The sequence below is a fragment of the Lutra lutra genome, chromosome 12, assembly GCF_902655055.1.
Source record: "Lutra lutra chromosome 12, mLutLut1.2, whole genome shotgun sequence".
NCBI classification, from domain to species: Eukaryota; Metazoa; Chordata; class Mammalia; order Carnivora; family Mustelidae; genus Lutra; species Lutra lutra.
The window spans coordinates 57549335-57570603 of record NC_062289.1 but is presented as its reverse complement, the minus strand read 5'-3'; the positions used below and the strand labels follow the sequence as shown (position 1 = coordinate 57570603).

The 21269-nt window shown below is 42.9% G+C and overlaps 1 long non-coding RNA gene across 1 annotated transcript; it reads left to right on the top strand.

Moving 5' to 3' along the window:
- Positions 1–1505: 1505 nt before the first annotated feature.
- LOC125081914 (uncharacterized) lies at positions 1506–17345 on the top strand. The gene is made up of 3 exons (XR_007121820.1): positions 1506–1578; positions 5734–5981; positions 17257–17345. It is a non-coding gene; the product is annotated as an uncharacterized LOC125081914 (long non-coding RNA).
- Positions 17346–21269: the final 3924 nt, after the last annotated feature.

Genomic DNA, 21269 nt, shown 5'->3' with positions numbered 1-21269 from the left:
GACATGCACAAATATCCTTGAAAATCTTTTCATATTGCACATTGTTTGTAGTAAAAAGAGGAAACCAGCCTAAATGGGCTGTGATAGATTTGTTAAGTAGGTAATGATACAGTCATATGATCCATGACTTAGCAAGGTTTCATGTCATGTGAAAATAATAAGATACGTTAATTTAAAAATCAGTTAATAAAACAGTATTATGATGCAATATCTTTTCATAAAATAGACATAGACATATATACAGAGATTGGAAACCGGGGTAATCGCTGGGTCATGTCATTACGCTTATTTTGTATGTGTGTTTATTTTCTTGCATTTTCTAAATTCTGTATCATGAGCACCTATTAATAATTTAACGTAATTATTCTCTGGAATACAGGCTGGGTTGTCCCTAGAGCAGAACAGGAAAACCCTGAGTACCAGGAGAATCCCACAGAAGGAGTACAGACAATGAGCTACCCCTCTCCTCCAAAGACTGGAGAAGTCCTACACCAAGGGCTTTGTAAATAGTGAGAGGTCAGTAGACCCCAGGAAGTGTGGTCTTAGGACATAGCATGGTACAAGTTCATTTCCAGACCCCTAGTGAGTAAGAGGTGCTGATACTGGACTCCCTGGCTCTGAGAAGAGGCTCAGTGGCACCTGTGACAGGAGGCTCCCCTGGTCACTGAGGTGTTACTGAGCCCAGGCAGAGACAGGTGATGCTGTGGCAATGCTCCAGTCAGCACAGAGAACTCATAATTAGCAACAGCAGGGTTACGAAGCAAGGAGCCCCCCCCCCAAAAAAAAGGAAGAAGGGAGACAACATAATGTGCCAAACAAAGGCGAGAATAATCCACCCACCAGATCATTCATCCCTTAATAACCAAGGGATGATCACACTTACATTAAATACCCATTAAAAGGAAGGAATGCAAAGACTGTGATAAGAAACAATAATTTGTAAAAAGGGTCGACATAAGAACATAGGGTAGTCCATCCATCTACAAGGAGAGGAAATCAATTCCGATCAATTCATTTCAAGGTAAGATCTCTATTTTCATCAGGAAACAAGTCTTTCTCAAATTTAAGGACATGGGTAGCAGTGGCTCTCACTTTTCAATCCCTCCAGGGTGCTCAGGGGAACAAAAAGACCTGGGAAACGAGGGGGGCACGTGAAATGAACGCTCAGCCAATACTTGTTGCACGTGACTGAAGTCAGTGGTGTTTTTTATAATTACAAAGAATTATTATTAAAATGGAAGCACCCCCAATTTTAAGCCTGTTAGATTCACAAGGCAGCTGCTTCCTGACAAATAACCTGTGACAATTTCATAACACAGGGTTTGGAAACCTCATTAGACTACACGCGTGGTGCAGCCGAAGCGCTCCCCGGTTTCCAAGGGTTTGCGAAAATGTAATTAGGCGAACCACAGGTGTCTGCAAATGCCGTGCTTGGGCTCCAGACGGGTGGAGTCTCAGGGTGCCCCAGAGCTTTCCCGGGGACGCTTGATTCTCAGTGTCAGCAACTCGCGCACACCTCCGATGGTCTTTTTGCTCTTGCAAGAGAGAGTGCTGTCCGATGGATGGATTCAGTGGTGGGTGAGTGCCAGGTTCAGTAACTCCCAGTGTGCGCTATCAAATGCTCGGACCCTTTAGGGGCTGCAGAATGGATGCACGGTCGTGGTCACTGCAGCCTGTGCTCGGGCAAGATGTGTCTATCAGACAGGCTATAGGTTCTCAGTGGTGGATACCATCTGGTCCCCGGAGAGCTGATTGCCACTGTCTTGCCATGGCCGAGGCTGCTCCTGGAAGCTGCCTGTTGGCCATTCCGACAGGATCCATGGTGAATCCTCTACTGGATGTTAGATCGACATGCTGGTGAAGCAAACTGGAATGGGGGGGGTGGGGGAGGTGGGTGGGTGCCAACACACTGTCCGGACCGTGGAAGAAAAGTTCCCGGTTAAAGGCAACCACTGCAGTGTGCTGTGGTGGGAAAAACATAGGCTTTAGAGTCTGACTGATCTGAACAGGGCTCCGGACATGCCAGCTAGCACCTTTGTGATCCATCTAGATGCTGTGTATCTACATCTCTGAGCCTCAGTTTTCTCTTCTGACGAGTTAATGGCATGTTCCTTATGGAGTTTTAGTGAGGATTAAATGGTAGGGTATATGGCAAGATTATTTGGAGAATTGATTGATGTGTACCCCAAATTCTCACACCCACACTGCCTTATACCTTGTCCATGTTTTAATGATCTACTAATATGGATGCCTCTCAGCCCTCAATGAAAGTTGAGAAAAGAAAAGGTCGAAATCTTGCCCTTTTAATGCAAACAAAAGAAAAATAGAATGGAACAAAACCAACAACCCTCCCTGAGGGAGAAAGCAGGAAAACCTGAGGATACGTGTTCTGTCAGATCTGCTCTCAGCCCTGACTTGAACCTTCCATGTACACCATGCTGAGGAAATAGAGCAGACCTCAGGGTGTGTAGAAAGAACCAAAGAAGATGCAGTGGTCCACTAGGGACTCAGTCCCAGGGGGTAAAACTTTCCCTTCTTGAAGGGCAGAGGCTGGGCAATAACTGTGAGAATATTACTCGCTCTTTTATCAATACTAACTTTTCTCTTTCTCAGCTAGGGGATTTTGCTCCTCAGCCCCTGCCCCCTCCAGGTGGGCATTTGGCATTGTTGGCAGTTTTGATTGTCACAACTTGGTGTGGGGGGAGTGTTTCTAGTATCCAGTGGGTAGAAGCCAGGGCTGTGGCTCGATATCCTACTAGGCACAGGACCATCTCCTTCCTCCACGACAGAGAATTATTGGATCCAAAATTATAAGAGTGCCAAGATGAGAAATCCTGCTCTCAATCAGTAATTTGCAGCCTTAGTTATAGGTCATAGTCATGTGGGGGAGTTTTAACAAAATGCATAGGCCCTGTCCTCTGGTGTTCTGATGTAACAGTTGTAAAGCAGGCCCCATGGTTTTGTGTTCTTCCCCCCCTCCAATTTTGTGCATGTGTGTCTATGTTAAAATACACAAGACATAAAATTCACTGTCTTAACTGTTTCACATGAACAGTTTCAGGGGAACAATGTCCATTCACATGGCTGTGCAGCCATCACCACCATCCATGTCACAACTTGGATCTTGTTCAACTGCAACTCTCCCTATTAAACAGTCATTCCCAACACCATTTATTGAAGAGCCATCATGGAAATTCAAATCAAAACCACACTGAGATACCACCTTACATCAGTTAGAATGGCAAAAATTGACAAAGCAAGAAACAACAAATGTTGGAGAGGATGTGGAGAAAGGGGAACCCTCTTACACTGTTGGCGGGAACGCAAGTGGGTCAGCCATTTTGGAAAATAGGGTGGAGTTTCCTCAAAAAGTTAAAAATAGAGCTACCCTATGACCTTGCAATTGTACTACTGGGTATTTACCCCAAAGATACAGATGTCGTGAAAAGAAGGGTCATGTGCACCTTAATGTTCATAGCAACAATGTCCACGATAGCCACACTGTGGAAGGAGATGAGATGCCCTTCAACAGACGAATGGATAAAGAAGATGAGGTCCATATATACAATGGAATATTACACAGCCATCAGAAAGAATGACTACCCAACATTTGCATCAACATGGACGGGACTGGAGGAGATTATGCTGAGTGAAATAAGTCAAGCAGAGAAAGACGATTATCACATGATTTCACTTATTTGTGGAACATAAGGAATAGCCTGGAGGACATTGGGAGAAGGAAGGGAAAAATGAAGGCGGGTGGAATCAGAGGGGGAGACGAACCATGACAGACTATAGGCTCCAGGAAACAAACTAAGGGAGACAGTGGGGAGGGAGTGGGGGGTTGGGTGAGCCTGGTGGTGGGTATTAAGGAGGGCACGTATTGCATGGAGCACTGGGTGTTATACTCAAACAATGAGTCATGGGACACTACATCAAAAACTAATGATGTACTATATGGTGAATAACATAATAAAAAATTTTTTTTAATGCTATTCAAAAAAAAAAAATCAAAAACCAAAAACAGTAATTCTCCATCCTGCCCTCCCTTCAGCCTCTGGCAACCACTATTCTACTTTGTATCCCTATGATTTTGACTATTTCAGATACCTCATATAAGGGGAGCCATCCAGTATCTGACTTACTACACTCAGCAAAATGTCTTCCATGTTCATCTATAAAGTAGCATGCATTGGAATCTCTTTCCTTTTAAAGTCCATTGTATAGGCGAACATTTGGTTTCCCCATCTGTCCATAGACGGAGGGGTCACTACTGTTGGGACCAGGCAGCGTGTGGGTCGTACTGAGAGAAAAAGATTAATTCCCACTCTCGACTTTTGTGCTGTTTGTGTGTGGGGGGTGGGGGGAGTCAGAATGACACCTGGAGATACCTCTGAGAGTGACCTGTTCATCCAAGGAGGGAAATCAACTGTTTTAAAGGGCCCCAACATTTTCCTCAGTGTGCTTAACAACACCCTGGAAAGTTTACTTATGTTGGCTCATTTGGGATTATTTCATTCCTACAGTGTAGTTTATCCAACCCGGATTCAGGTCTGACTCTCTCACTGGAGGCGCTGCTGGGATGTAAACATCACATTCAGACATCCCAGCTGAAGGACTCGCAGGTAAATGTGGTCATAGCGTGAGAGAGTCAACACTTGCCCAGAGCAGTGATTCATTACCTAATACTTGACACCCAGACACGCCAGCCTGATGAAGTCACAGACCCTCTCCTCAGAAAACCACTCAGGTGCCCTCCCCCACACCCAATATTACCTTTTCCTGATGGCAAGAACGTATCTTCTCTCTGATACACCAACAATTACATCTTCATTAGAGCATAAGCACGCTTCTTTGTCCCTGTCTCCCATAATATTTATTTCATGAGGTCATGAATACGCTTTAGCCCTTCTCTAGCTTAACTTTCTAAATGACCGTCCTGCATTTTTTGACAGTTGGATGAAATAAGATAGAGGAGAATAGTTCAGTCTGACTTTCAGACAGAGTGCTTTATTTTAATGGTTATGGACTGGTAAATTGCAATACATTTTTCTTCTCTAATCTCTATGCATTGAACATGTCCAAAATACAAATGGTTATCGCAGATGATGTTATTGCCCACTTCATTGTTTCCAGCAGGGCATGAATTCTGTGGGGGAAAAGAACCTGTTCTTCCTTCTGTATATCTTGACTATTGCTTTAAGAAGCCCTGGAGGTAGATTATAATCCTTTCCTTCCATGGTATTCTGGAGTATTCTGCTGCAAGCCCAAGCCTCATTCCCAGAACATAAATGAAGTTTATTGCAAATGAGACCATTATAAAACTTTTTTTTAAAAGACAGTCTTAATGTGAAAGTAATCCTTCCAGAAAAAATTAAAAAAAAAAAAAAAAAGCTAATCATACCCTCATATGGAAAATGGATAAAACTGAGAAACACTATGGGTTACTGCAGCTCCCACGGCCCAGTCCTATCGTAGCCAAAGGTAATCACATAGTTTTACAGCCACTCTGCTGCCTGCACGGTCTCAGCCCAGCTCCCAATTCAAGTGCCCAGTGTTACAGAATCTATTGTCTGCTGCTCAGGAGGGAGCGGTCAGGGAAGCTCCGCGATTCACACTTTCTTCGAGTGAACCCTTGAGGTGGGTTTTGGCTCATTAGTTGTAATAGATGATGGCCCTTGGCATACAACCCCCATGTAAGCATAAACTGAAGAAACTTTCTCTTCAATATAGCATTTACCTTCGGAGCCAAACTCATTCAAAGACTCCGAAAGAAAAGCAACTCATCTTCCATTATGAGTACAAGTCGGTGATCCAGGTAAGAGTAAGGACTCCCCACAGCAGGACAACGGTGGCCTTGTCTGAAGTCTATCAGTCGTCTTTATAAGCTAACTTCTTCAGATTGGTTGATTCCAACTTCCCTGGAGACCCAAACACTGGCAGTTCAAGGGGCCGACAGAGAAGAAAGGCATATCTGAAAGGTAATAGTTCCAAAGTGTCAGAACATTTATAGTAAATATTGCAGAAGCAGGGGAACCAGGCTAATCATGAAATATGCTGAGCAGAATAAGGTTGGTATACGTTTTGGTATAAGGCAAGTGTCATGTAGGACTCACTAAGATAATGAGTGTCCGTGTACAGATGGCAGAAAGCACGTACTCTGCACACAGGCTGCTAGGGTTTGAATTCTAAGGTTTTCACCTCAGGTTGTGGGATCTTGGGCAAACTGACTTCTCTGGGACTGATTTTCTCATCTGTAAACTGGGGTGTGCATAGCACCTGTGTTGAGTTGCTGAAATTAAAGTGAAGTAATATGAAGAATTAGAGCCTATGGGCGGTGCTTCAAACAATCACTCATCCAACATATATTAGTGCCCATGACCAGCCAGGTGCTGGGCTTGGTGTTTGGGAAATAACAACAGACCACCCCCCCCCAAAAAAAACCCCCCAAATATCTCTCTCTCGTTCGCTCTCTCTCTCTCTCTCTCACACACACACACACACACACACAAAAACCCTCGGAAGCTCGTGGAACTTTTATTTTATAATGAGTATTCAATAAATATTCACATTTTATAGCAAACAGTCAAAAAATAATACTGTTATGGAGAAGCTTAAAGATTTGTCTCATCGTGGATGGAACATGGCTTCCAGGAGGCCGAAATTCTGCTTATCCAGGCACCTTACCCCCTGAAGATAAGTTTCCTGATTTTCTAATGAAACCCCTTCACTTTCTGGACTTTTTAAATATTGCATAAAATCCAGCCTCAACCATGGCCAAGGGCCCGGAGGACTGAGATTGTTCCTAGAACCTCACAATCTTCCCCAGCCTCTTGCTCTGGCCTCTCCGCACAGAGGCAGTCCCCGGAGGGCTGGGAGCTCCTGCCAGCGCTGTGATCTGCCCTGATGGCTGGAGCCGTGGCAGGTACAAGTTTTTGGCTTCCGTGTGACACTCGAGCTTGTCTGTCTTGATAGCTACAGCCCCTCTTGACCTTTAGTGCTCCTTTGCCCCTACTTAGTGTGCGGGAGCCATGAATAAAGACATTGTTGGTGTCTCTGCTTGCCTGGCTGGCCAGTGCGGGCTGAGTCCATCATCTCCAACAAATCACAGAGGTAAGAGGGGTGTTTGTTAAAGAGAGCCGACACCTGAGACACTGCCTCCCCATATCCCTTGGGGAATGAACCAACCAAAGCTGCTGACCCCTCTCCCAGTAAGTTCCAATTCACTACTGTTAATCTTTTTCACATTTAAGATTGCATGCACAGCTATGCAAATGAGCAGGGGCTTATAAACTCATGATTTGAAAAGAAAATGAGTTGGTGGACAAGTACGAACTTAACCAAAACATTTTGAATTTATTCCACAGCCCTGGAGGAGAGTTCTAACACCAGGGAAAGATCGGCTTAAACACGCGCACACACACACACAACGTATATGCATGGTTAAAATGTCTTTGTATGGAAGTTTATAAGCTATCCGTGAAGTAAATATGGTAATATTACATAGATCTCTTTCTACATATACATTATACATATCTGCGTAAGTTTCTCAGTTGACATACAACTTTGCTGCAGGAGCACAGTTTATACTAACATACTCTAAAAATAAAATCTACATGGCTGGTTTTAGAGGATGATATACCCATGATATTTAAATGAGATAACAAATAAAACCTACAGATTCATAGAACTGACATATAAGTCAAATAACCATCAGTTTGGCTGAGGTTCAGAAATTATTTTCAAGTTCCAAAATGATGTTAGAAAATATGCAACTTTGCCGTTAAAGTATATTTTTCCCATTGTCCTTAATTCAGTGAACGGGTTAATGTATATACGTCGTTTAGATTTCATTTAAACCAAAGCTCTAAAAGAATCCTGTGACTTCTTTAGGTTCCATTAAAGTTGGTGCCAACAATCCACAAATTTCATCATAATTAAAAGATTCAAGTCTTGTTCCATTAAATATTTCATAATAATGATTTGTAAAGTAGACTGCTGTGAGGTTTCATGTGAGGTAGCAGAGGATAATCATCAGGAGAAGAAAAAAGTGATATAATCCACACATTGGATCAGAAACCCCCAAACGGTTGAGTTGTACATTTGTAAGATTTATGTCTCCAGAGTTAGAAACTCTAAGAATTAGAAGAAAATGTAGAATTATCCCTGAAAAAGCAGAAAAGTGCTTTTCAAGTTTAACTTACTCCTTCTCTGAATATTTTTTTCTTATTAAAAGAAAGTAGATGTGGTATGTGTGGGTGGCTCAGTCAGTTAAGTGTCTGCCTTCCACTCGGGACATGATCCCAGGGTCTTGGGATTGAGTCCCACTTTGGGCTCCTTGCTCCTGTTTTTCCCTCTGCCTGTCTCTCCCCCTCCTTGTGCACATGTTCTCTCTCTCTCTGACAAATAAATACAATCGTTTAAAAAAAAAAAAAAAGAGTAGATGCTAAATAACCTTAGTTATAACTTTAGTTATATACGGTCTTGAAACAGTATCACAATTGCTTCTGTGGGTCATCCGTTTACAATAGGCTATTCTGAAAGAGTTCAAGTCTTTTTCTGTTTTTCTTCTAGTTGCTAAAATAAGTCTTAGAAAATTCTAATTTTTTTTGCATTAATTGATTTCAAAGCCTCTTGAAATAAAAGTGACCCAGAGGCTGAGTTTAAATATTGCAGCCTTAAAGAAAAAGTAAACATAATACTTCTTTCAGGAAAAATTGTATTTTTCAACAAGATGCAGAGACATTAATGTTGTTTACTTTTTATGCATTGTCCTCTTAATTTTCAAAGTAAGGTCAGAGTGACAGAATCATTAAAATAAAGATTAAAAAGAGCCAGGAAAGACAATTGAACTAATGTTTGTCTCAGGCAACTCTGTTAAAGGATAATTTCTGCAAGAGATATGGAAAAATGTAAAATATTTCCTTTACAAAATGTCTCTTCTGTATTTTTATTCCAAATTGCTAAAGTTGACTTGTAATGACCCACTCACTGATGTTTTAAAGGCCTTGTTCACAATTGAGCATAGTTTTAGAACAAAATTAGTTTACAGGGTTTTTTAGCAATGTCATCTTAGTCACCTGCTTTCTCCTATTGCCATTGCCCCAACCGCTGAAAAGGTTTACAACAATTTACATAGATAAATAAAATCTTAACAAAAGGCGGGAGCGGGGGGCACCTCGGTGGCTCAGTCTGTTAAGCATCTGCCTTCTAGCTCACATCATGATCCCAGGGTCCTGGGTTTGAGTCCCGTGTCCGGCTTCCTGCTCAGCAGGGAATATGCTTCTCCCTCTCCCTCTGCCACTCCCCGTGCTTGTGCGCTCTCTCTTTCTGTCAAATAAACAAATAAAATCTTAAAAAAAAAAAAAAAAACAATTTACAGGGGCACCTGGGTGGCTCAGTGCGTTAAAGCCTCTGCCTTTGGCTCAGGTCACGATCCCAGGACCCTGGGATCGAGCCCCACGTCGGGTTCTCTGCTCAGTAGAAAGCCTGCTTCCTCCTCTCTCTCTGCCTGCCTCTCTGCCTACTTGTGATTTCTGTCTGTCAAATAAATAAATAAAATCTTTAAAAAAAAAAACAATTTACACAGAAATATTTTCAAAGTGCTTAAGAATAGTGATTGTTCTCTGGGCCTACAAATTGGAACTATCTGTCCAACTCAGCATTGGGAAAATTATAAAGACACAGTATCTGTCCTCTGGGATATTTACAGGTGGTTATACAATGCACGGACATCATAGTGTAAGTGTCATTGCTGGGATGCAGCTTTCTAGGGAGAGAATGACATAAGACTAGAGCTCATTCAGTCCTCTTATCTCACCTTACCTGTGAAGTGAAAGAGACTGGGGAAGCAGAATCCCTTATATCTAAAACCACACAGGTAGAAATGACCTGACGGAGCCTGAGGTTCTCCCCCACCCCCCAGGATACACACTTAGGCTAACACTTGGAGCTATCCAACCTGCATTGTCTGACATACCAGAGAAGAGAAAGGGCATATCTGGTCTCCCCGACGTGCACCTGATTTCTCAGATGCCCAGAGCTCTCTGCTTTACTTTAGCCCTATCTGTCCAAACCGGCACTCAGAAAATGAGAAAGACAACGTATGTGGAGATGTCCCCTCTCTGTCCCAACAGTTCTTTATAGCCCTGGGGCCATTTCCTACTCCTCCCCAGAAGTGGATACAAATGAAGGCCTGCCTTAAAAACAATTGTGGGGGAGGGGCGCCCCTCCCCACTGTGGCTCAGTGGGTTAAGCCGCTGCCTTCGGCTCGGGTCATGATCTCAGAGTCCTGGGATCGAGCCCCGCATCGGGCTCTCTGCTCAGCGGGGAGCCTGCTTCCCTCTCTCTCTCTCTCTGCCTGCCTCTCTGTCTACTTGTGATCTCTCTGTCAAATAAATAAATAAAATCTTTAAAAAAACAATTGTGGGGGAAACAAGTGAGTGGTTGCCTGTGGCTATGGGTGCAGGGAGGGAGAAACCATAAAGGAGGGATCTTTTGAGAGTGATGGAAATGTTCTGTATCTTTGTTGTGATGGTGGTTTCTCAGGGGTCTCGAACTGTCCAAACTCACGGAACGCACGCTTCAAACAGACTCCGTGTTTGCACATCCATACTTTATCCATCCAGTTTAAGAACACTGTGTCAGGGATCCTGTGATAACAGCTTCTAAATTATTATCTCTCTGGTTATGTGATGAATAAAGTAGGCTCTGTTATTGTTCTATCTAGTTTTATAAAATGATCATGAAGTAATTTTAAGAAAGTCAAACAACCTATCTCTACTACATGGGGAATGAAAGATTTTAGAGTCTTAGTACAATTAAAACTAGAAGATGGTGTAAGAAAGTGAATTTAATTCAAGATTCTTCCATTTCCTACCATGGAAAGGACTGGAAACTGATCTTCATTGATGCTAGAAGGAAGAAACCCTATCTTTTTACCTCTTTGCTGTCTAGACTGTCCACCTCAGTCAGTCCACAGGCAAAAAACAAAACAGAACAAAACAAAAAAAAAAGAAATACCTTTTAAAAGCTTACCACTTTCCTTTACTTACTTTCCATTTGACCTGACATCTAAAAATATACAGCTATCCAGTAGTCTCCCTTTCCCCATCACAGCAGATAATTAATCTACAGCTCTGGTCAACTATCTTAAGTTCCTCAATTAGCATCTATCTTTAGGCATGCCTCTTCACATCGCTTCTCCAGAGTCTCCAGGGAGAACGTCTAAATGTAGTGCCCTATTTTCATGCAACCTAATGCTCCTGAACCTGATACTATCTCTTGAATCTTGGATTGGGCCTGGTGTGGCAGGCACAGAGTCAAGGGAGCTGAAAAAGCCTAAATGTTTCTCTTGAAATGCCACGGAAAGTGTATGCTGCGATCTCTGCTTCTGTGATAGGAAATGAAAGAATTATAGGTTTAAGACATTAAGTGGAATGGGTGAAATTGCACAGAGCTAATAGTAAGTAAGACCAATTAGGCTTTTTGCTGATCCCATTGGGTCCTTAAATAACAGCAGAGGAATGAACTCCTTCCCTCTGAGGAAGATGTGCCCGCACACTGGGAACAGCGTGAAATGGACAAGGAGGAGTGTCTCCCTCCGTGGGCCTGTGCTCCCCAGAGCACCCACGCCTTCTGCCCTGGCTTCCCCTGCTCTTCTGCCAGCCCTGGACGTCTTTCCTTCTGTCCTTGCTCACCTCTTTTTCCTTTCCTGTAGAAGCTGTCCTATTTATAATATGACTCAGGAGAATGCAGGACGATAAGTAATTTAATGACCAGAAATTAGGAAAACAGGCTAGATTTTTCACTCTCTGAAGTCCTTCCTCTGGAGTTATCACTGATTCTTTGTGTGCTGGTTTATTTTTCCCTTTCATCTTGTCTATTCCCATTAAATATGGTAATATTTTTTTTTAAGATTTTATTTATTTATTTATTTGAGAAAGAGAGAGAGAGAGAGTGAAGGAGAGATTACAAGCAGGGCGGAGGGGTAGAGGGAGAAGTAGGCTCCCCGCTGAGCAGGGAGCCGGATGCGCGGGACTCAATCCCAGGACCATGAGATCATGACCTGAGCCAAAGACAGACGCCTAACTGACTGAGCCACCCAGCCATCCCAATACTGTAATATTTTGTTGTATCCCCCATACATGTATTTCATCTATGTACATGAAGAATAAAAACTAAGTAGGGTTGTGCCTGAGAGTGGAGTGGAGACAGAAAGGAGATGAACGTACAGATTATGGCAAGTGTTGCAATGCAGGATTGTTGCATGTGTGTTGATATAGAAGAGTGGCAGAATGCGGCTGAAGATATGAGTTAAAGTCTGTAGCCTGTCCGTTGGGCTGGCCTTGGACACACATACTAACTTTACTCAAGCTCTTTCCTCATCTGTAGGGGAGAATATTATCTACGTTGCAAAGTTGTTAAGACAATATAATATATGTAAAACTCATAGTCAGTAAAGAATGGTATAAAAGCCCCATTAATAAGAAGCTCGCTGGATTGACATTTCAGTCCTTGACTTCTGGAGACACTGCCCACTTTTAAATTCCATGCTCCTGCTAGCTTGAGTAAAAGCTTATTCTTTTATTCTGGGAATAAATGTATCACCCTGTGGACATGAGCAAATGCCCCTTTGGGAATTGCTCAGTGAGTTAGTGGAGCCTGGAGGAAACACGGCAGTCAAAAGACCTGCTTATAGACCAAATCAGCGCCATGAGAAGATGTTTCTTGTTTTGTTTTGTTTTTAATAATAAAATTACGCATCCCTAATCCTCTCTAAAAAAAAGCAAAAACCAAAAACCAAACAAACAAACCAACCAACCACCCAGAATTTTGATGTGCAGATTTGGTTTTAAGAAACCACTAAGACCAAACTAGACAAGAACGCTGTTAACAATTCAGCGACATCTCAGTTGACAGCAAATTAGGATCAGAAGCTCACATCTGGAAGGGTAAAGAGGGATGAAAATGTTACTGGAGGAACTTAGAGATTTAACCTGGAGTAGAAGGCAAGAAGTAGAAAACACACTCATCATTGAAAAAGAAAAGCAACCGCGTGAGAGGCATTTGTAATAAGAGTGTGTGTAATAAGAGTGTGGGTTTCAGTGAACAGGGACTCTTCAGAGGAAAGATGAAGGTGCATCCCTGATGCAGGACAGGGGTGAGGTCTGGAAAGCAAGGTCCAACGTACCACTGCAGAAATTCAATAATGGCAGACATTTTAAAAGTATTCCCTAGGGGGAAAAAATAGTAAATTAGCTGAATGTTTGAAATTTAAAAGTGTTGCTTCACAATTGAGTAACCAAACCCAACAATATTTTGTAGTTGCCAACAGAACCCCGGGGACCCAAAATAAATGAACAATGGAAAGACACAGCAGGAAGACTTGGAAAACAGCTGGTCAGGCTAACCAGCATGGTTGCCTTCAGCAAGCTCGTGTGCTCTGGGTGGTGGTTTTATATTTACTACATATGATAGAATCACATTTTTCTCTTAAGGGGACTATGGTGGTGACTTTTTTAAAAATTTCATTTATTTGAGAGAGTGTGTATGAGCGGAGTGGGGGAAGGGGCAGAGAGAGAGGGAAAAGCAGACTCCCCACTGGATCCCACACCCCAAGATCATGACCTGAACTGAAGGCAGACATTTAACAGACTGAGCCATCCAGGTGCCCCTGTGGTGACATTTACTGAATGCTTACTATGTGCCCTGCATAGGGCTAAGTGCTTTCGTTGTAAAAGCTCACTTAATCCTCATAAGATGGAGATACAAGTTTGTTTCCCACTCTTGAGAGGAACAGATATTGAATGACTGAACGGTCCGGTGATGTACCCGAGGTCACAGAACTAGCAGGTGTTTAGGGTTCCAACCCGTGCCTCCGCCTCCAAGGGCTGGTTCTTAATTTCTATCTGCCCAGCTTCTTATTGCCCTACTTGTCTCCTCTATCAGACAGAATCTGGGGCAAGCATGGAAAAGGACGTATGTGGGAAGGCAACAAGCCACCTTGTCAGCACGCTTCACGAGCTGACTGGGTGCTGATCTCATGCTAGCTGAAAACAATTTAGAACCTTTTAGAGATTTGAACACATTGTCACTTTTTTTTAAAGATTTTATTTATTTGACAGAGATCACAAGCAGGCAGAGAGGCAGGTAGAGAGAGAGGAGGAAGCAGACTCCCTGCTGAGCAGAGAGCCCGATGTGGGGCTCGATCCCAGGACTCTGGGATCATGACCTGAGACGAAGGCAGAGGCTTTAACCCACTGAGCAACCCAGGCACCCCACAAGTTGTTATTTTTAATATTAAGATATTTTAATTCATTTTTATAGACCTAAGAGGGCTTATTTAAATCAAATAAATGATTACCATTGATAAAGTGTGAGCCTTTACCAATGCCGATGGATCTCATGACATACTGTCAATGAGAAAAGAAAAAAGAAAGCAAGCTGCGGAATGCTATGTACCAGGTCTTTTTTTTTTTTTTTAACCATCTGCTTAAATGTTTGAAATACAAAGTAGTACCATATATTATATATGTATGAATACACATTTCATAAAATTATGAAACCAAATCATGTTGAAATTCATATAACACCAGCTGCTCGAACATATAAGCCTTGAAATTTTATTTTTTTAGTTTTTATTTGACAGAGAGAGAGAGAGATCACAAGTAGGCAGAGAGAGAGAGAGGGAAGCAGGCTCCCTGCTGAGCAGAGAGCCCGATGCGGGGCTCGATCCCAGGACCCTGAGATCATGACCTGAGCCGAAGGCAGAGGCTTAACTCACTGAGCCACCCAAGCACCCCAAGCCCTGAAATTTTAATGGCTTTAACACAATAAATGCTTATTTATTTTCGTTTATACTGCAATCTCATGTTGGCCTCCCTCATTCCTTGCGGCCATTCAAGAATCCTGGCTGTTTCCACCTTGTGGTCCTTCGTCTTTCTGTCTTCAGGTGGCAGGTGGAGAGAAGGACCACAAGCAAGGCAAATCTTCAAGTCACTACCTGGACAGAGAAGTGGTGATCACTGGTGCCCAGTTTCCTGCGGCCAGAAATCAGTCACATGCTCACAGCTAACTGCATGGGATTCTGGGGGGGACAGTTTATTTAACATCAGGCCCAGGGAGACAATGTAACAGATTTTGGTGATTTGCCACAGATGGTCAGGAAAAGAGGAAAAGTAAAATATCCAAAATTTAATGTTACCATGACTGAGTGAGGGGTACCTGAGTATCATATTACTCTCCATACTTCTCTTGATGTTTAAATGTTTTACAGTTTTGAGATGAAAGAAAAGGGTGCAAATAGAAACTTTTCTTGGAGGGTTAGCCATGTGAGGTCTTGAACAGATACAGACCAGTGGGCTAAGGCCCATAAGCCTTACTTTTCCATTTCACAAGGATTGTAATAAAGAAAAATGTATGACAGAGACTGTGTATGGCCCAAAAAACCTAAAATATTTACCATCTGCCCTTCCATGGAAAAAGCAGAGGTTGTTAACACCATGCTAAAACTAAAAGAAAATAAGACTCCCTGTCTTAAAACATAAATTAAATGCATGCTATGCCAGGTACACATAAATGTTTTTTATTTTCCTTCTTACAAAGCTCTTTCAAAGTAGGTAAACAGGAAATTGAGGCACAGAGATGTTAAGCAACTTACACAAGACGGCACAGCTATTAAATAACACGGAATAAATTCAAGTCCTGGCTGTCGGGTTTTAGAGCCCCCGTTCTTCACTCTTATACTAGTCTTTATTCCTAATTTATATTTTGATTTCTCCTATTTCAAAGCATTTTCTAAAAAATATATATTTCCTGGGGCGCCTGGGTGGCTCAGTGGGTTAAGCCGCTGCCTTCGGCTCAGGTCATGATCCCAGGTCCTGGGTTCGAGCCCCACATCGGGCTTTCTGCTCAGCAGGGAGCCTGCTTCCTCCTCTCTCTCTGCCTGCCTCTCTGCCTACTTGTGATTTCTCTCTGTCAAATAAATAAATAAAATCTTTAAAAAAATATATATATATATTTCCTGAATCTTAATAATGAACTGATAAAATTACTGTTTACATTAAAGTCCTATGTTTTCATTCAAATTTTATTTGGGATTTACTTATGCTTACATGCACCATACACACACATACATATAACTCCATCCTTCAGCAAATGAGACTTGTACCAGGCAGTGATGTCATCTCTGAATGCCTTAGTCAGTAAAGGGAGTGTTCTGAAATGGTTGCTATTTAAAATTTAAAAAAAAATTAAAAATTAAAAAAATAAAATAGGGTCGTCGGGTCTGCTGCTTTGGGAACCACTGTTGTGGAGTAGGAGAAGAGGAGGGTTGAACTTGCCATTGTAGGAGACATAAGATTAAGGGACACAGGGCAGGAGCGGAATGTGGTAACGAGGAAGTCAGTGCAGCAGATACTTGCAAGGCACGAGGGGTCTTCGTTGGTTTCCTAGAAACAGCCCGAGGTAGAGCGTCTCGGGCAGGTGATTTGTTGAAGGAGTGCTTTCAGAGAAAATCCATAAGGAAGTGAGGGGCAAAGGACCAATAAGGGAAGAAGCTAAGGGAAGATGTGGGATTAGTTAGCATCTGGCCTCAAACCGACCTCCCATGACCCTCTGGAACGGGATCAGTCCCACAACATCGAGACAACCTTTTTAGCTAGGAGTCACGTGCGCATTCCCATAGCTCAGGGCTGTTCTCTGGAGTGGGGCTCTACTGTGAGCCCTTGGCAGTCAGTGTGGGGAGCACTCAGAGGGTGGGTGTACAGCCTGAGGAAGGGGCCCTAGGTGGGACATCCATAGCATTCCCTGGGTGTCTGCTGCAGCCCCAGTGACTGGTAAGATGGAGACTACGAAGTCTTCTGGAGAAATCCAAGCCAAGGTCATGCTGAGGACAAGTCCAGCTCAAGTGGTTCGTGCAGAAGTACTGGGAGGGAAATCTGATTGAATCAGGTTGAAGTTTGGAGGCGGGGACAGCAATTTCAGACCACTCCTCTAAAAACTTCCATTGCAAAGGGAATCTGAAAATACAGGGTCAGTTAGAGAGACCTGTGGAGATAAACCTATTGGGTTCTGAAGATGTCCTAAGTCACGGCGTCTTCTGAGTGGTCTGGTCTTGTCCCTGCTGTGGGCACACCTAATTCAATCCAGGATGGGTGGGTGTCTAATCTATATAAGCTGCCATCAGCCAGGCCAAAGAGGCTTATTGATGGCACAGGTGGTGACTGGCTGAACTAATCTTATTCTTTCTTTTAGGGACCTTGAATGTGAGGCTGACTTTGTAGAGCAGCAATGGGGCCGCTGAGTCAGGACTTGACACCAGAGTTTCTGCTCAACCATCTGCACTGTCTTGAATCATTAGAGCACCTGCTGTTCACCAATGAGCCACAACTTTCCAGTGATCCTGGCTGGGACACTGCTAGAACTGTTTCCCCTCTTGGTCTGTGACGCCTTATATTAAATCCTCATTAACTAAGATATCCTTTGGCTATCTTTTCTAAACATCTCAAAGAGCCTAACCCAAGGCAGGTGTTACTGGGGCAACAAAACAAAAACAAAAACAAAAACAAAAACAAAATGGCTTTGTGTTGTCTTGCCTCAAGTGTAAATAGCATCAGTTGTAAGGCACATCTCCATTTTATGTTCCAAGGAAGAAAAAAAAATCTTCCTAAAGAATTTTAAGAGTCCTTTCATTGTAAGAAACATCCTGATATCAGAGATATTAAGTGTGGAAAATGTATGTCTTAGCATTGATGAAATACAGCATATTCAGAAAGTGAAAGCTGGGATGTTTATAGATTGAGTGGAGGGAACTGTTCGACAGACAGAAGATGAAGATACATCAGGAGGGAGAGTGGGATAAATAATAAAGCAAGGTCCTTGCAGAAGCAGAAGGGCACCAGCTCAAGGACACGGAGGAAAGTCTCCGTCCTTGGGAAATGTATGGTGGGGAGTGCTGATGTGTGTGCGAATACACATGCAGGGGACAGAAGGGGTGTTTAGAAAGCTTGGGCCTTGAGCCTCTCTTTTCTCAATAGTTAGGAGCAATTTTATATCTCATTTTGAAATTATTTCAGGATGTTTTTTATGAGTTCTTTGATAAGCTCAGACTTGTGTTTCTGAGTGTTAACTGTGTTTTACCAGCGATTTTAAGAGATGGCTGAAGGCATAAGGATGTAGAATTTAGTGTTTAATAAAGGACAAACTCCAATACAAGAGTGCTGCTTCTATGATCACGCCGTACTTCAGCAGAATTACAAGCAATACATCTCATACAATATTACCAAATGATGTGAGCTCCCATTATGATGTTTAACAAAAATATTGTGAGCTCAGAAGTGCATTGCTAGAATAGCCTGAGTACATGTAAGGTGTTTATTATATCTACAAAGTCCAGAAAGTTCAGCTGAACCCATCATTTGATTTATAGAGGAGAAAATGAAGCCAGCAGGTGACGTAATTCGTCCAGAATCAGAGAGAACATGCGGAACCGAGACTTCAGTGCTTCTCCTCTGGGGCAAGGGGGCTTTCCATGCCACTCCATTGCTCATGTGGCAGTTTCATAAATTCTCTCTCGGATCAAGTATTGTCAATGGTTTTTGAATAAAGTTACATGTGTTCATGGTTTGCTTCCCATCGAGACAGCCATTTTACTAGTATTCGGCTCAAGGTAAAGAGATTCTTGGAGTTGGGGAACTTGACCCTCAGTGCATCCTTTTCATATCCATACAGGCCTTGAATTTATCCTAGGTGGACATCAGCTCACCAAGGGCAGAGACTGCACGTGTGCGGTTCATTCTGTGAAGCTGGGTCTCAAGTAAGACAGGTCATGATCATGCCTTACTTGGACCTCACCTTTGTGCAACTTTACACATGATGGAACAGTCAGGTATCCCATCAGCTCAGAGAAAACTGCCCTCGCCGGGGCCAGCCACGGAGCATCTCACAAATGGGCTGACACAGAGCTTCCAGCCATATTCCCCAGTGGTCGAACCCAAGGCTCTGGTGTGTTACGGCATCGACCTCTCCATCTCTGCTCTTGCTAATGTCTCAGGCTGGAATCATCTCTACCTGTCAACCTCTTCAAATGTTTCTCTAACTGCAGAACTGCACAGTACTTAGCAGACGCCTGCTGTTTATAGGTGCTGAGGTAGGTGGGCATGGGCTTCCAAAACATCCTGGTCTCTGCCATCATAGGTCTCACAGTCCAGTGAGAGGGAAATAGAGCAGCTGCACAAATACACAGAAATCCACGCATCGCAAATAGCTGAAACCGATGTTCTCACTGTCAATGGCATGGGGGTCAGGAAGGTACCTCTGAGCAAGTAACACTCAGGAGGACACCTGAAAACCTTTTAAGCTCTCACAATATCCACATGTTCACCAGCAAATACCTTGGCTTTTCTGGCTTGGGACCTTTCGTTCATGGTGTTCCATTCAAGAATCTCCTTTCTCACCCATAGCACTGCCTCCAAGAATTTCCTTCTTCATCTCACCTGACCTGTTCCTACTGTACGCTCTTGTGCTCAGCTTAGATGTCACTTCCTCAGAAAGCCTTCCATGAGCCTCTCCTTTCAGCACTTGGGTTTGGTGCCTCCTTCTGTGAGCTCAGGAAGAAGGCCACTTGACCTTCTATCACATGGTCTCAGCCCAGTGTCCTTTCCAGCTGTGGACCTCAGGCAAGTGACTCCAGTCCCTGGTGTCTCATAGTCAGCATCTCTAACAGGGGAAACATCCCAGTACCTACCTGCCCAGCTGTCTGGGGTTGAAAGGACGCAGCATATGTAGTTGTTGTTTATCATGGTGATATTTATTATGTATGGAAGTAATATTACAAAGGCTAGGAAAATAAGTTTTCTCAAAAGCCAAGAACCCCTTGACTCTTTTTGTTTTACTGCAGAGCCTAAACAACTATTTTTCCCAGTGTCTTGGAGACCGTAGGAAGACACTCGACCATGATTCAATTCATTAAGTAAGAAATTCGCTACATTTATTTTTCTAAAATTAAATACAGTTAGGTTGAGGGGTTTAGTAAATGTTAAGCATATGTAATTAATGGTACATATTTTGCTTGGAGACTCTCAACAGATCATTTGTGATTAATCAGTTGACTCTGAAGGTTAATCAAATAAAATAGCCACTTTTTTTTTTAAGATTTTATTTATTTGGCAGAGAGATGCTGAAAAGAAATTTTAAAAAAAGAGAGAGAGAGCGAGGACAAGCAGAAGGAGTGGTAGGCAGAGGGAAAGGGAGAAGCAGGCTCCTCGCTGAGCAGATAGCCTGATGTGGGGCTTGATCCTGAGACCCCGAGATCATGACCTGAGCCAAAGGCAAATGCTTAACCAACTGAGCCACCCGAGTGCCCCAAATAGCCACTTTTTCTTTGATAATACTCTCAACACACACATACACACACACTCACATGCACACACTTGCATCTCACACATTTGCCCTAACCAGGTTAATTTCCTCCCACGTCTGCCATTTCAAATGTTTCTGGAAATCATAATTCATTTCTACTTTCTTCATGCCCCATTACCAAATTCTCCATCTCTCCTCTTATCAAACATCAGATACAAATAGAACTGAAAATACAGTTTTGTGCCAGAAGTAGCTTTTACTTACAACATGGACAGTAATATATATCCATATACCAGACCTCAGTCTAAAGACGTTTGGCTATGACACAGTTGTCCTATCTGAACACAGGCTATGTGGTGACCACGGGCTTAAATGCACCAATTGGATTCAAATGTTTGAATGATTAAAATAACAGGATCCGTTTTAAGCCAACTGTTTTTGCTGTTACATAAACTCACAATGGTAAACTCAGAATCCTGAGAGTACTTTGCTAATGCATTAAATGCAGAAAGAAAAATGAGAGAATTGGTCTTTTAACTTCAATCTTCCATGCTGAGGTAAATTTAGAAAGTCTCATTGAAGGCCCTTTTTAAGAAATAGCCTCATAAATTTTAGCCAAGGTTGCCTCCCCTTCTGTTGTAGGACACCTATAGAATACAACAAAATGACACAGCCTGTGCCTATTTTGAAGTCCATAGGGCAAGCTTCAGAACTTTTGGGTGAGGCGGGGGTAGCATGACGGCAGAGAGAGGTGATTGGCAGATCTGGCTGTGATGATCTCGAAGAAGCAGAACAAAAAGCTTCCCAGCCTCCATCTCTCCTTCTGCCCTCAGCCTGGCTCACGCAGCCTCTCCAAACCAAGCATTCTCAGACTTCTAATCGTCTTTAAGGTCCCTGTAAAACTTCCA